This window comes from Mus pahari, chromosome 4, assembly GCF_900095145.1.
Source record: "Mus pahari chromosome 4, PAHARI_EIJ_v1.1, whole genome shotgun sequence".
In the NCBI taxonomy this organism is placed as follows: domain Eukaryota; kingdom Metazoa; phylum Chordata; class Mammalia; order Rodentia; family Muridae; genus Mus; species Mus pahari.
Genome location: NC_034593.1, coordinates 102696561 through 102714218, shown reverse-complemented (window position 1 = coordinate 102714218; position 17658 = coordinate 102696561). Strand labels below are relative to the sequence as shown.

General features: G+C 37.0%; 1 pseudogene; it reads right to left on the bottom strand.

Moving 5' to 3' along the window:
* Positions 1–13396: 13396 nt before the first annotated feature.
* On the bottom strand, positions 13397–14613 carry LOC110320871 (annotated as a pseudogene).
* Between the last annotated feature and the right edge of the window lie 3045 nt (positions 14614–17658).

Genomic DNA, 17658 nt, shown 5'->3' with positions numbered 1-17658 from the left:
CCTTCCTTCCTTCCTTCCTTCCTTCCTTCCTTCCTTCCTTCCTTCCTTCCTTCCTTCCTTCCTTCCTTCCTTCCTTCCTTCCTTCCTTCCTTTCCTCTGTCTTTATTTTAAGCTGCCTTGAAAAATTGGGGCATATCTCATGGTCCACATGAAGTTTCCTCAGACGACTTTTTAACATTTTGTTTGTTTCATTTAATCATAACAAGATTTCTTACCCAAATCATTCCATTTCCTATATAGTTTTTGGGTTGGTTCATCGATGTATGTAGAGTAGGCAGGAGCTACTAAAGGGCTACAGATGATGCTCCCTGCTGCTGAAATTCTGCCAACAGAAAGGCATTTCACTGCAGTAAGCATCGCTCCCTCTAGTCAGGCCAAATGAGAGGCAAATACCACCAGATGATGTCATATGCTAAACATCTCATAAGTTTATGCCACTATCTAATCACATTGCTCTCAAAAACCGTAAGCGTGACTGGAGCAGCCACATAATGACAAGGTACTTGTCGGCTTGGGAATACTTAGGAATGAGGAAATGAAAAGAAAATCTCCTTACTCGTGGTTAAAAAACATAAAGGGAACTTAAATCTCTTGATGGCAGACCACCTGTATTAACGCTTCCCAAGTGCCAATCTTACAGATTTTCATAAATTGTTTTGGTTTTTTTAATCTCTGTATTTTCTGCCTACAAGCATGAGAAGTTTTTAAAAGAAAGCTAATGTGAGCCAAATATTGTTCCCATTGTGTTATTTAGGTATACATAGCTTCTTTTTATTTATTGTGAATCTTTCTAACATGCTAAGTAAAGGACATCAATTGTGAACAACTTACGGCCAGTGCCACAGTAAATGACATGAATTGCCATTATTATGTGTGTTGCTTCTGCAAAATATCATGGGCCGGGCTGCTAAGCTATTGGTGTTTATTTCTGGAGGCTGGAACATCAAAAGATCAAGATGCTGACTGGTTTGGTTCCTAGAGAGGGCCCTTCCCTTAGTCTGCAGATGATTGCTTGTGGGATGTGTCCTTACATGACCTTTCCTCTGTGTTTAGAGGGAAGGAGGCATGAGTCTTATGGTGTATTGTCTTATAAAGACACCAACTCTAAGGCCGAGGAGATTAGTCTGTGGGTAAAGAAAGCCTGGGGACCTGAGTTTATATTCTCTGAAAGTACATAAAGTCATGAGTTCTGAGTAGTAATCAAGGAACCCTGTCTCAAACAAGGTAGAAGGTAACACTCAAGTTTATCTTCTGCTTTCCACATGAATGCACATGTGCAAGATCTCTCTCTCTCTCTCTCTCTCTCTCTCTCTCTCTCTCTCTCTCTCTCTCTCTCTCTCTCTCTCTCATCTTTCTCATCTCTATATATCTATCTCTCTCACACACACATACATACACACACACACACTTTAAAATGACAATACATACATACATTGTAAAATAGTGAAATATAGACTTGTTACATCTGTCATGTTGGGTCATGTTTTTCAAGAAAGGAATTGTTTTCCAGCTGTTAAAAAAGCAGCTGTAATCAGGTATTCAACTTTTTAGTCTCAAATTTAACTTTATTCCTTATTTAATGGCTTTATCTCAAAATATAGCCAATGTAAGGTTATATATTTTGGATTTGAGAAACAGTCTATAATGTTATGTGTCAAATAAGAGTTGCTGAATACCTAATGTTTATTGAATGAATAAATGGTATCCAAGTATAGAAGTTTCTCTCCTACAGTTATGGAGGCAAGTTAGGAGCACAAGATTTTATTTTTGCCTCTTATAATTATAAGCATCTTAAAATAACATTTTGACTAACTTTAGAAGTAATTAATGCCAAAGGAGATATAGACTATTAATTAAACTAAATGTATTTAATAGCCTAAGTCTAGATATATTTATATTAATCTATTGTGGCTACTGACATAGTCAACATTAACCAGTTTTAAAATTGACTCTAATGGGAAATATTAATTAAAGGGCTTATTTCCCCTTAAGTCACTGAATTAATAATTAGCTACTACATATGAGTTTTTCTCAAATGTGATCTCTCTTATTATTCATGTTTTTTTTTTCTCCATGGAGTATAAGAAATGATGCCTTGCAAACCTATTTCCTAACTCTGTACAGAAAAATGAGCAATACATTATACCTGAGGGGCCTCAGTGGGTAGCAGAGGTATCTAAGAGCTGATAGTTTGTCCACCATGTAATCTTCATCATGGTGGATGAGATGACTTTTTATTAGAAACCATCTAGCAGTCCAAACAAGGCCACATCACAAACCAATGGGAGGCCAAGCTAGTTGGCAACAGAGAAGGGAGGATCTTAAAGTTTCACCAACTCTTTTTTTTGGGGGGGAAGAAAGGGTTTATTTGACTTTGCACTTCGATATTCCACATCATAGGCTATCATTAAAGGAAGTCGGGACTCAAACAGGACAGGAGCCTGGAGGCGGGAGCTAATGCAGGGTCATTGGACTGCTTACTCTCCTGTTCAACCTGGTTTCCTATAGAACTCAGGACCACCTGGCGAAGGGTGGGCCCACCACAGCAGGTGAGTCCACCCACATCAATCTCTAATTAAGAAAAGGCCTCACAGGTTCACCTACACCCCAGCCAAATAGAGGCATTCTCTCAGCTGAGGCTCCCGCCTCTGATGGCTCTACCTTGTGTCAAGTTGGTGTAAAACTAACCAGGACAGCTACTTTAAAACATACTTTGACAGTGTCCCACTGGATTATGAAGACTTATAAGGCCTCAGATTTTAACTGACCTTTGAGTAAATTTAGACGTACACACATAACTATTCAAAAACAGATGTATAATTTGTCAAAATTTTACCTCACAAGTAGTAAATTAATTAAAACTGGTAAAATTCATGGCCCTGATACAGTGTGATCACTACAATAGTGCACCTTTGTTTATCCACCAAACCCTAGCAGCATCCGGAAACCATAGATAGTACCAAATGCTGAGGAGTTTCACCAACTCTTAACAACACAACAGCACATGGCAGAAGAACAGCTGATAACCAGGTAGCCAAAGCGACTTCCAAAGATGGAAAAAATGATGTAGAGAGAGAAAAATATAAAAACTACCAGTTAGCTTATTCTCTGTTATCCATCTACTATGAAGCATCAGGCCTATCCTTACATGTAGTAAATATACCCACTGAGACTCCATTGGCCAGAACAGTTTTTTCTATTGCAACTATGTCAATTAAACATAGCTTCTTGCTCAAGGAAGGAACCATTTTCCCACTTTCCCCATCTCACAATGGTGGGAACCACTCTGCCTTGAACCTGTGTATAGTGTCATGGTCTCTGTGAATTCAAATCTACATCATTCCTGTTGTGTCCATAAGACATTGTTCCTTTGGAGTCATTTGTCATCTATGGCTCATAAAATCATACCACATCCTCTTCTACATAGCTTACTGATCTCCAAGAGAGGGCTTTGAGAAAGACATCTCGTTTAGGACTGGGTATTCCAAAATTTCTCACTCTCTACAAATTGTCCAATTATGGGTCTCTGTGTTAGTTCTCATCTACTAGCAGAGGAAGCGTCTCTGAAGATGGCTGAATGAGGCACTGATCTATGGGCATAATAGAATATGACTGAATTATTTTACTGATGTTCCTTCAATAAATCATTACTATTTGGGTGTTTCCAAGTGAAAATCTACCAGTAGCTTATATTTGGATGTTTCCAAGTTAAACCTGATGGAAAACCAGGTGTATATTGAAATACTTTACCTTTAGCCCATCATTTGTAAAATGTTATATAAACTTTTGATATTTTTATATTCAGATTGGTCCATCACCTATAGAATGTTATATAAACTTTTAGCAATTTTTTTTATATTTAGATTGTTACCACATATGCGCTCTAAGCAACACTAACAGAAGCACAGGAATCCGTAAGATGCATGTTTTGTGTGTCTTATCTGAACAGAGAATGAGAATTCTTTCCAGACAAAAGTCAGCATATATGTATTTTAATAGCTTCTATAAAAGAGTTATTAAAGATTCTTTAAAAAATGCAACTTTTTTAAATTTTTAACTTATTTTACCCTGCATGTGTACACACCATGAGGTAAATGTGGAGGTCAGAGGATAGCTGAATGCAAAGGCAATGTTCTTTTATCCTTTTTCTTTAAAATTAAATTAAATTTATTTTACTTATTACCTTTACATCCTGACCACTGCCTTCCTGGGAGGTGGGGAGGGGGCTAGGTGCTTCCTCTCCCACTGAGGCCAGATAAGGCAGCCCAGCTAAAATAACATATCCCACAGACAGGCAACAGCTTTGCAGATAGCCCCCACTCCAGTTGTTTGGGACCCTCACAAAGACAAAGCTGCACACCTGCGACATATGTGCAGGGGGTCTAGGTTTAGTTCATGTATTTGCTTTGGTGTCTCTGACTCTGAGAACACCAGCTCTCCGGGTTAGTTGACTCTGTTCATATTCCTGTGAAGTTCTAATCCCCTTTTGAGCCCCTCAATCCTTCCTCCTATTCTTTCACAAAATCCTGTAACCTCCGCCCACTGTTTGGCTGTGGGTATCTGTATCTGCCTCTGTCAGATGCCAGGTGGAGTCTCTTAGAGGGAAATGTGCTTCTGTCTGCAAGCACATTAATAGTGTTAGGGATTGGCACTTGCCATTGGTTGTGTGTCCAGTTGGGCAGGTTATTGGGTGGCTATTTGATCAGTCTCTGCTCAATTCCCTGTACCTGAATTTCTTGTAGATAGGATAAATTTTGGATACAAAGTTTTTTTGGGTGGGTTGGTGTCCATATTACTCCACTGGAGTTCCTGCCTAGCTATAAGAGATGGGCTCTTCAGGTTCCATATTCCCAGTGTAGTGAGGCACAACTAAAGACATGCGTGTTGATTCATGGGCACCTCCCTTTATCTCTGGCTTCTGTCTCATCCTGGAGAAGTCAACAAGCTCCTCACCCTCTTCAGCTGCAGATTTCCATTCATTATCATAGCCATCTAGCCATCTTACCTGTCCTTTCTCACACCTGATCCTAAAGCCCCTATTCTTCTCCCCATCCTTCCTCCCTCCATCTTCCTATTTTGACTATTTCATTCCCCCTTCTAAGTGAGAGTCAAGCTTCCTCATTTGGACTTTCCTTCTTGTTTAGCTTCTTTGGGTCTGTGGAGTATAGCATGGTAGTTGTACTTTATGACTAATATCCACTTATAAGTGGGTACATACCATGCATGTCCTTTTGGGACTGGGTTACCTCACTCAGGATGATATTCTCAAGTTTCATTCATTTCCCCCACAAAATTCATGATGTCTTGCTTTTTTAAAAGCTGAAAAGTGTTCCATTGTGGAGGTGTACTACGTTTTCTTTATCCACTCTTATTGGTATAAACTAACCAAGCAAGTGAAAAATCCATATGGCAAGAACTTCAAGTTTCTGAAGAAAGAAATTGAAGAAGATATCAGAAGAGAGAAAGTTCTGTCATGCTCATGGATAGGTAGAGTTAACATAGTGAAAATGGGATCTTTCCAAAAGCATTCAATAGATTCCCTGCAATCTCCATCAACTGAAAGAGGAATTCTGAAATTGTATGGAAAAACAAAAACCTCAGGATAGACAAAACAATTCTGAACAATAAAAGAACTATGCGTCAAATCACCATCCCTGATCTCAAGCTATACCTCATAGCACTAGTGATAAAAACTGCATGGTATTGGTACAAAGACAGACACATTGATCAATGAAAATGAATCAAAGACCCCTTATATAAAATCAACATATCTATGGACACTTGATTTTTGATAAAAAAACCAAAACCATACAATGGAAAAATGAAAACATCTTCAACAAATGGTGTCTACATGTGCAAGAATAAAAATAGATTCATATTTATCACCCTGCACAAAACTCATGTCCAAGTGGGCCAAGAAACACAACCTAATACTGGATACAGTAAATCTTATAGAAGAAAAAGTGAAAAATACCCTCGAACGTATTGGTACAGGAGAAAATTTCCTAAACAGAATACCAATGGCTCAGGCTCTCAGTCCAAAATTGATAAATAGGACCCCATGAAACTGAAAAGCTTCTGTAAGTCAAAGAACACTGTCAATAGATCAAATTGGCTGCACATAGATTGGGAAAGGAGCTTCACCAACCCTACATCTGACAGAGGCTAATATACAAAATTTACAAAGAACTCAAAAAATCAGATATCAATAACCCAAATAGCCCAATTAAGAAATGGGGTACAGAAATAAACAGAGAATTCTCAATACAGGAATCTTGAATGGTCAGAGCACTTGAAGAAATATTCAAAGTTCTTAGTCATCAGAAAAATGCAAATGAAAACAACTTTGAGGATCTAAATACACCCATCAGAATAGCTAAAATAAAAAACTCAAGATATAGTACTTTCTGGTGAGGATGCGGAGCAAAGGGAACACTTCTTCAATGCTGGTGGGAGTGCAAACTTGTACAATCACTATGGAAATGAATTTGGTTGTTTCTCAGAAAGCTAGGAATAGTTCTACCTTAAGACCCAGTTGTACTGCTCTTGGGCATATACCCAAAAGAAGTTCTACCATACCATAAGGACACATGCTGAATATGTTCAGAGCAGCTTTATTCATAATACCCAGAAACCGGAAACAACTTTTCTTTCATCCTTGAGTTCTGAGGATCAAACTCTGGGTAGCATTCTTGTTGAGTCACACTATTCACTGAGTCATCTTGCCAGCTGGGTTCAAGACTATATACAATCAGCATTGTTTTCATATAACTTACATAGTTAGTGGGAAATTGGGAAACTATTCTGAAGTAAATATACATACACAAATATATACACGGATGTAGACTAAGTCTCTAGCAGTACAACCTCATGTTGCCTACATAACTCCTTTTGAAGTCTTCCTTAACCATTGCCCAATGTGATAAACTACTAAAAGATCTGTGAGCAATATTCTATTTTGTACTAAGCAAGCTTATCTCTGTATTTTGGAAATTCCAGGATACCATGGTAAATTTGGAAATGCAGACCATTTATCAGGTGCAAATTTCCTTGAAAAGGTGGTTTTGAATGTATGAGAGTCTGACTTTCTTGTTATTGATATTGACTTAACTCATTATCATATTAATATAGCAAAATCTTAAATAAACTACCACTTACATTGCAATCTCTTCTATTGTGCTGTACTTTTCTGCCTCATTTAAAATTAATACTATGAGAATTTTACAATGTATTTTGATCGCATTTCACCAACCTAAGCATTCAAATTTGCTTTTTCTTAAGGTGAGAACTGCATCTTACTCAAAACTGGACTAACACTATACTGTGCACAAAAAAAAAAGGTAATTCCCAAATACTGGTTTTACCAATTTGAAGGAACTATTACAAATCATCAACATTACAATAGGGAGCAATTATAATATACCTATTTACATAGAAGACCAGGACACAGCCATTAAAAGGAAGCAACCTCACAGTCATACATTACTTCATGGTAACTCTATATTTTGAGACATGCTGGAGATTTTATTCTTACATGAACACCATAGAGGATACCTACACCAGTCTAAAAGAATAGGTCAATCTGTTGCGTTGCCTCATGAACCAGTCACAGATACAGGAAATAGCATAAGTAGACTATAAAATAACCATAAAATAGTAAATACCTAAATCCATAACATACTCAGTTACTATTACTATCAAGCAAAATAACCATCACATATATAATTTATTATTCTTGATGAAAGAGTTAGTGTGATAGATTTACTTATTTAATCCACACCACAAACAAGTGTAATAATAGCCAATGGATAAACTACAATTCCATTGTTTTTTGTAATTGCAATTATGTAGATAGTCTATTCCTGATGGAAATATTTTCATGCAGTATGCGACTCTATATACTGCATGTGTGTTTTATATAGGGTTATATAATTAAAAATAAAAATATACATGTGCTCACACATGTACAAGTATATCTTCTTAAGTATAAACCACAACTTAAATTTTAACATATTTTATAGAAATCATGATTCAAGCTTCATGTAAAATAATAAAACCTAGCCACATACAATTAGCTGCACATAAAAATTTAAAACCTAGTCACAAAGACAGGGAAATTCATTTTATTTAGTCATTATATTTTCACAAATGACATCATGGGAGGCATGATGTATCATATACCATATATCATCTTTTCATATCTTAAACTCAAATTTATATTCTCTAATAATTATCATTTCTATAAAATGTGAATATAAGGAAATAATTTTAAATACTGCTGCATGCAATGTTAACTCAGATTTCATACAATTTTTATTCATTCTTTGGTATATTTGTTTAGTGTGTGTGTGTGTGTGTGTGTGTGTGTGTGTGTACATGCATGCATTTACATGTGCAGAAACACTTGTCTTTGTATACATGGGTAGTATCCAGAGGTTGGCCTCTGGTATCTTTCTCTATTGCTTTTGTCTTACTTATGAGATAGAGCCTTTACTGAGCCTTGAACTCATTGTTTTGTTTTGTTTTGTTTTTGATTGCCCAGTAAATAAACTCATAAAAAAATTTTCTACTGTATCCTATAGTGGTGCGGTTACAGATATGTGCCATCAGGTCTACACTAGTTTGGGTGGGAGGAATCCAAATTCCAGTCCTGGTGCTTCGACAGCCAGCATTTTATCCACTGATCCGTAACCCCAGCCTTCATTTGTTTATCTGACAGACTTGTTTCAGTGATTTATAATGACAATTTGTTTAACATTTTGGTAACTTGGGTTATAAAAACAGAAATAAGGGAGAAAGAAGGAAGGAAAGTACTGCAGGAAAGGTATGTATAGGATGTAAGCCAAATTTGAGCCAAATCAAACACTTTCCAAATATTCATCTAATAACTAGTTTTAGAATAATTTTTGAAACATAAATATATAAGAATAAATTTTAAATCATTATGAAAAAAGGGTTTCTATCAGTGTATGTGTTCCTTATACTCAAACTGTTGAAAATGTTTTCACTTTCTCTTGCTTTTTTAGATTTGCTTTCATGCCAAGAGGAACATCTTTCCAGCTGAACAAATAGAGTTCTCCTTAGTTCATTGGAGCACTGAAATATACACTGAATAGAATTTTGAAATAATTCAGTTCTGCTCCAAACACCAAGATTTATTTTTTGAGTACTTGCCAATTCCTCTACGCCTGGTTAATCACTTTTCAAAATATATGTTGCTTCATTAATGGGCCCTTTGCTCTCAAATACATCAGTCAGAGAAAGATTAAGTCAAGTACTGAATGACAGGCATGTATATAAACATAATAAAATAAAGCTATGGGTGGAGTGCCCGCTATTCCTGCCAACTGGATCACTGGACTGGGAAATGGTTTAAATGTATCTCACTAGTATCTCCTATGCCTTCCTATCCTCAAAAACATTTCTATTCTGCAGTATATATTCATTCCTGTAGTATGAAAGGCAGGCCTGGATGAATAAAAGTTTGCCAGAAGGACATCTGGAAGCAGCATTAAAGCTTGGATTTCTATGTATAGGATTTTTGAGGGTAACTATGGTTCCAAATGAGAACACATACCTTCAGCCTCCAGCCAACTGCTGCTTCATTATATAATCACTCCTAATTTTTTCGGTATTGAGTAATAAACATCGAATGTAACTCGGAGAAAGATAAGTAGTTCCAGCGTATACACCAGTTAATTCCAGGGATGTATCTTGAATTTCATTTTTTTGTACCACCTAGTTAAGAAAAAGCCAAATGTGGAATGTCAGTTTATGGAAATCTTGTATGTGACAGGCTGAGGTTTCTTGGTATGCTCCTTCTGCAGCCAGTTGGAAGGTTTCTGTTGCTCCCTTGAGTGTGAGAGGGGATTACCTCTTGAGCCTTGAGGCTGCACACATGAAAATCTCTTCACTGGTATCCTTTCAAGCAAGTATCGACTATCTCTTTGCTAGGTTCCACTTTGTTGTTTCTACTCTGAATGTGTCCTGTTCTTATGTCTTTTATATTTGCCTTGGCATAGAGCCCAGTAGCCATCTCTTCAGCTGGTACCAATTTGACTCCTGGGTTCTTAGAACATCATGTGCTTCCAGAGGCCAACTGGCCATGAGAAACCAGACATTTGACAATTTATCAACACAGTCAGTGGCTGCCTGCCCCATTCCACCAGAGGACAAGCCCTTTCTCCTGCACACTTACCCATAAATTGTTTTCCCTTTCTTCTGGAAGGTAGTCACTTCTGATTAGTAAAAGAGTATCTGATAGCATCCACCAATGATGATACACAGCATAAAATTCTGTTATTATTGCCTAATACATTCTGTCAAGAGACATTAGGCAAGACACCCTGGCCTCTACTCAACACCAGGAAAGCATGCACTGTGTTTGCTACCAACCGTCTTACTGTTTAATCAGTTTTAAACATTGTCCCACCGTACTCATCATCTTGACTTTTCTCCATCAACAATTATGTTCCTTTTAACCATACTGGTTATGATTCTGAGGAAATAAAATAATGTGTTAGATCTCTTCTCATTAAAAAATAAAGATCCTTTATATGACCCATCTATATAAACACAGATTCAACAACTTAATCTGAAATTTCAAAATGCTAAAATTCCTAACACCTATTAGTATCAAGTGGAAAATTCCACATCTGACCTCTTGCCACAATTAAAACCCAGGTTAACAGCATACAGCTTGATTACATATTGATAAAATGTAAATCCAGAGTCAAGACTGGCTGTTATCCAAACTGGAGGCAACATGATAGCACCATACATCACAAGTTTGTTTCTCTGCCCAAAGTGTTAGAAATAATGAATAAAATTACTTTGAGGTACATACAAGGTTTACATAAAACAGAAATTAATTTACACTTAGACTTGGAATCTTATCCCAATATTTCATCAATTACATGCAAATATTCCTATTTATGAAAACACCTAACATGTGATACAATTCTTGTCACAAGAATTTCTTTTTTATTGGCTATTATTATTATTCTGTTTTTACTTGAAAATAGATTCTTCTCTCATACGCTACATCCCAGTCACAGTTTTCTATGCCATTACTACTTCTAGCCCCCCTGCCACTTTCCTTTTGCTCCAATCTTACTCCCTTCTGTTTCTCTTCAGAAGGAAAAAAAAAGGGCCTCCAAGAGAGAACAACCAAACATAACAAAATAAAATATAAGAAGAGAAGGCAAAAGTCCTCACACAGAGGCTGGATAAGGCAATAATAGGAGCAAAATAATAGGAGCAAAACAGTCCCAAGCCAGTGGAAACACTCAAAGACACATGGGCTCCCACAAAAACACCAAGCATGCAGCCAAAAATATATCGGTAGAGGACCGGCTGCTCAGTCTCTCTGGGCCCATATGAGTCCTGCTTAGTTGAATCAGTGGGCCACATTGTTCTGGTATCCTCCAAACGCTCTGCCTCCCACAATATTTCCTCCTCCTCTTCCACAGGATTTCCTGAACTCTGAGTGGAGGGACCTGATGAAGACCTCCAACTTAGACCCTCTGTGTGCATAATATCAGACTGTGGGTCTCTGCATTGGCTCCCATCTACTGCTGCTGGAAAACCTCTTTGATGTACAAGGCATCAATCCATGAATATAAAATAATATCATTAAGAATAATTTCATTGTAGCTTTTTCTATTGTTTCCTACTGTGACTGTACCCTAGCACTCTGGACGAAGTCCACAATAACTACTTTTCCTTTCTTCCCTAAATGATCAATGTTAAAGCATTAGCTTACATGTTAAGTGGCATTCAAATCATCATTGAACCCTCAACCTGCATTAGTATAGAAGAAAAACAAGAAAAATAAACTTAATCAAACAATGTGATTTTATTATCTCTGAATAGTAATATTTACTATTATTGAAATATGTAGCTAGGTACTTTTATATTTGGTAATCTTGCTGCTCAGTTCAGGTCCCTGGCACCATGTCTCCAGGACTCTACTTGTTTTGTCACATAGTTATAACAAGCTTTATGCACTCTTGAACATCATATAACTGTCAATCAATGTGTAGTTTAGGAAGAATGGACAAGGATCTCCACCAGAAAGTTTTTGTTTTTAATCAAGGTAGGCAATAATTCTCAGAAACATCTAGTATTTTTACTACAAAATTTCATTGAGAATTTGGTTACACATTCTAACCCCAAATAAATTCCTTAAAAGAAAAATGTGACAGCACTAATAGTTTCTGTTTGGTAGTTGCAATTACCAAACAGTTTAATATTTTGCCTAAATATTTCCAATGCCCTGTATGTTTCAAAACATCAATTCATTATCTTACAATGCAATCTCTCTGAACTGTCCCTGTCTAATTGATGATTTCTGTGCATACTCATTAGCTAAGATAAGGTATGTTCTTTACCACCCACGTATATCACAGAATAGGGAGATTCTATGTGATTAATACTTCTGCCCTTCATCCCAGAACCTCTTTTTCATCCAAGCTCTATTAGATGATTTGCAGCAAGTTATATCATTTGGTTGGGATATCATCTCTAACTAAATTGATACTTTATCTTTTTCACAACAATCAAACTTTATTAAAAACAATTTTCTAGGAGGTAGAAAGAATATAGGTCAGAGGTTAGGAGCAGTGTGAAATGCAGTCTTTTGTTCATTACATGGCTATTATATCCATGAATTCACAGTATTTGTGATTACCCACATTGGGTTAATATAGCCAAAATTATAGCATTGATGGGGTAGATGACCTAAAACTTCACCCCTTAGTGAGGTGTTATTGACAGTTGACAGCTTCTGAGGAAGTAGCTATGCTCATGTACACATGAGCAGCAGTAACTGTATTTAATGGGTTAGAGGGAGAAAATGGAATAATATGCTCATAACTCATTGTATATATGGTGGAAGTTATTAAGAATAAAGAAAAATAACAAACAAAAATTTCTTTTATCAGGTAGACAACACAGCCCAGAACTCAAAACTCTTGATCTTTAGTTCTACGCTACCCAAGTGCTGGAATTATAGGTATATGCCATCACACATAGGAAAACGGAAAACTGCTATGTGTTTTTCATTTTTAATCTTCTGATTCCATGTGCATTGTTGCATGTGGGCCATCTGAAGATTTGATTTTTGGTATATAACTTTTAGTCAAGGGTTTTCTCTCCATACTGTTATTTTGCATTTGTGAATAAGTGGAAAACGTTCCCTCATGCTATGCATTTTCATGAGTTTTAGAAAGTCGAGTGATAATGAACTGTTTCCACACTTTATATTTAGGATTTCTCTCCAGTGTAAGTTTTCCCATGTTTGTTAAAGAAACACAATAAGTGAACATTTTTCTCTATTATATTCAGAAGTTTTTCTCCAGTATAAATCCTTCCATGGTATCAAAAAGAACTAGGGTCAATGAAAGCATCCCATAATGGATACAAACCTTGAGTTTCTTTCCATAGTGTCAGCTGTGTCATGTATTTGAAAGGAGTCAGAGAAACTAAGTTTCCCCACATTTATTATACACCAACAGAGTCTGTTTTCTGTATGAGTCTTTTCATGTTTCTGAATGCTACTGTAACAAGCGAAGGTCTTCCCACAGCACTCACTCTTCTGAGGGAACTACATCATGCCTTGGAAGGGAACTGGACAAAGTGAAGGCTTTCCCACACTCCTTGCACATGTAAGGTTTTTCTCCTGTGTGAAATCTTTTTGAATCTGAAGGTAATAAGAATGAGTAAAGGCTTTCCCACATAGCTTACATGAGTAGGGTTTCTCTCCAGTATGAGTTATTTTATGTATTTGCAGGTGGCTAGAATGCATGAAGGCTTTCCCAAACCGCTTACATAAGTAAAGTTTCTCTCAACAGTGTGACTTCTTTGATGTATGTGAAAGTGACTGGATTGACCAAAGACTTTCTCACACTACTTACATACATAGGGCTTTTCTCCTGTATGACTTCTTTTATGTTTTTGCAGGTGACTGGAATGAGCAAAGGCTTTCCCACATTGCTTACAGATGTAGGGTTTCTCTCCAGTGTGATTTCTCTTTTGGACTTGAACATTACTCTGTCTCTTAAAAGATTTCCCACATTGTTTACATGCATGGTTTCTTTCTCTAGTATGGATTCTTTTATGATTTTGAAAAGAACTGAGAGGCTTTACTTAAAGGCTTTATCACACTGTTTACAAGCATAGGGTTTCTCTTGTGTGTAAATTTATTTGTTAATGCTTCAGAAGGCTTTGAGAACCAAAAGCCACTCCACAGTCTTTACATTTACATGGCTTCTCTCCGTATTCTTGATACTCTTGTGTTTTGCATCTAGTCTGACCTCTGAGGTTTAGAGATGAATGATCAGTGATATCTTTTCCACACACATGACTTTCACAGGTCTTTCCCCCCAGTTTTCTGACCAAACACAGGATCTGGAATCTCACTGAAGATTTCTTCCCATTGACTGTCTTCTTCACACTCACAAAGCTTCCCTACCACTTAGTATCTATATCAGGCAGGTTCCTGATGGTTTCACTAATCACAGTTCTGTAAAGATTTTCCTGTGAAGGATTCAGCAAAGTCCACTCCTCCAGGATGAAGTTCACAGCCACATCCTCAAAGGTCACTGACTCCATGTCTGTGCTCTGGCCTGCATGGCTCCACAGAGGCTCCGGAATAGGCACTCACAAGGCCGCAGAGACTCAGCAACTTGTACTTCCTCAGCTGAGAGCCATAAGGAGGGATACCTTATTCTTTATCTTGCCTTTTTTGAAATACATGTGTTAATACTTATCCATAAAACCTATGAATTTTTCTGGAAATTTATTTATATATTTTTCAATTTTTATTTAATCTATTTTTTTACACTCCAAGATATTATCTCCCTCCTAGTCTACCCTCTGACTGTTTCCTATCCCGTACCTCCTCCCCATCCCCCTGTCTCCACGAGGATATCCCCACTCCTGACCCCCACGCCCACTCGCACCCCTCCAGACCTCTAAGCTCCCTGGGGACACCAGTCTTTTGAGGTGCATCTTCTCTAGCTGAACCCAGACCTACCAGTCCTCTGCTGTACATGTGCTGGGGGGGCCTCACATCAGCTGATGTATGCCTGGTTGGTGGTCCTGTGTCTGAGAGATCTCAGGAGTTCAGGTTTATTAGACTGCTGGTCCTATATAGCTGCCCTCCTCTTCAGCTTCTTCCAGCTTTTTACTAATTCTCTCCATCAGTTGGGTGCAAATATTTGCATCTGACTCTTTGAGCTGCTTGTTGGGTCTTTCGGAAGGCAGTCATGACAGGTCCCTTTTTGTGAGCGCTCCATAGCTTCAGTAATAGTGTCAGGCCTTGGGTCCTCCCCTTGAAGTGGATCCCACTTTGGGCCTGTCTCTGGACCTCCTTTTCCTCAGGCTACTCTCCATTTTGGTCAGTTCCACATTCCAGGAAGAATTTTCTTAGAAAGCAACAAGGATCGTATTAAAGCCTCTTGTAGATCTCAAGAGAATTAAAAATGTACTCCAATTGCAATCTGACATAGGTGGCTCTTTCTAATGTGGCAATGGCAATATCTCCAACTTCATTTTTTTTCTCACTTGATTATGAAAACACTACATTATCCGCAGTTTTCAGGTCTCAGAAATTCTAACTTCTTTACTGAGAGTGCTTCCTCAGTAACCCAGGCGAACCTCACTAGTCCTCACCACCTCCCTCGTCAAGCCTTAGTTCTAAAATCTTTCTCTGTGCTCCCTCGCTCTTTTTTTATTGGAACTCATGGGACTAATCTCTGTTTCCAACACCAGAGCATTCTGTTTTCTACTGCCATCTTCCTTTCATCCTTTGTACCTCTCATGTATAAGATTCTCTGAATTAATGTATTTGCTGAGATATAATCGTGCACAACATTGAAGATTATTGGGTGCATATGCTAAAGTTTTATGCATATTTGAAATAATCTAATAAAGAATATTCCCTGCACATTGATTTGTTTTAAATCACTCATTAAATCAGTTCCCTTTTAGTTGTACTGAAATAACAAAATCAAAAATTTCAGTAAAATCTGGAATATATAAATAGTATGTATGTATGCTGTAACACATTGTATTGGAAATACTTTTACAATATTTATATGAGTTTTATATTCCAAAACTGATGTAACTCTCTAAATTCAATTATAGTCTAAGTTTTATATTCTTTTCTTTTACTATTATTTTCATTATTTGCTTATGTGACTTGATCAGAGTTTTGTTTCTTATGATACTAGACCTGAGGTCAGGAACTTCTGTAATTGTTTCAATATAATATAAAATAATTTGAATAGAAGTTGAAATTATTAGTGAAAAATTAAAAAGGCTCTGGGCAAGCGGGTATTTACATGTAATTCTATCACTGTAGACGCTGAGGTAGGAGGGCTGTTATACAAATCTAGCCTAGACTAAGTAGTGAGATGTTATCTCAAAGTAACCCACACATACATAGACAAACAGGTCATTTTTAAACCTGGCATAATCTTACTAGCATATATGATAAACTAAGGACATTTTTCTATCATAAATATATTGGTTGTGGTGGTTTGAATAAGTTTGGTCCTCATCCATTCCCGTGTTCAAATGCTAGGCCATAGCGAATGGCACTATTAGAAGGTGTGGCCTTATTGGAGGAGGTGTGGCTTTGTTGCAGGAAGCGTATCATTGTGTGCGTGGGCTTTGAGGCCTCCTATGCTTATGCTCCACCCAGTATAGAATTCCATGCTCCTCCTACCTTCCTCCAGATGAAGATGGAGAATTCTTGACATCTTTATCACCAAGTTTGTATACATGATGCCATGCTTTCCATCATGATGGTAATAGACTGAACCTCTGAAACTATTAGCAGCCTATATAAGTGTTGCCTTGGTCATGGTTTCACAGCTATGAAAGACTAATGGACTGGTATATTAGATACTGATACAGAATTTAAAAATTGCTTTAATTTGATAGATTTATTTTTCCAAATACAATTTCTTATTAATCATTTTAAAAGGAAAGGATTTGGGGGTGAAGAAATGACTTGGTATTTAAGAATACTGGCTACTCTTTCAGAGGACATGAACTCCATTCCCATCACCCACACAGTAGCTCACAACCATCTAGCAGATCCCACACCTTCTTCTAACCTCCTTGGGCATCAGTCATGAAATACTGTGCACAGACATACATGCAGGCAAAACACCCATACACATTTTTTGGTTAATTTAAAAAACAACTGAAAGAGGATTTTCAGGAATTAGCTAATTTCCACATGATATAACATACATAAATTAGTAGTTTAATATATTTCCTGCAGTATGTCAAACAGTAATGGTGTAAACATAGTAGCTAAGGGTCAACTAAACATTAAAAGTATTTACCATTAAATATCATAGTGAGAATAGCTCTGGAACCATACATTGACAAAAATGAATATAGTAAAAAGCTCAAACTTAACTAATAATTCACTGTGTGATTGCTCATTTAAAATATGTTTACCACCAGCCCTAGATCCAAAAAGAATTTATGTTGTAAATGAAATATTCACCTATTAATTGTCATACTTTTTATACTCTCCAACTTTCTTTTCTCAATTTTTGAAATAAATTAATAATAGTTGTTGCTACATTAAATGTCTACTGTTTTGTAGACACTGCACTGGACTCTTCATTTGTATGG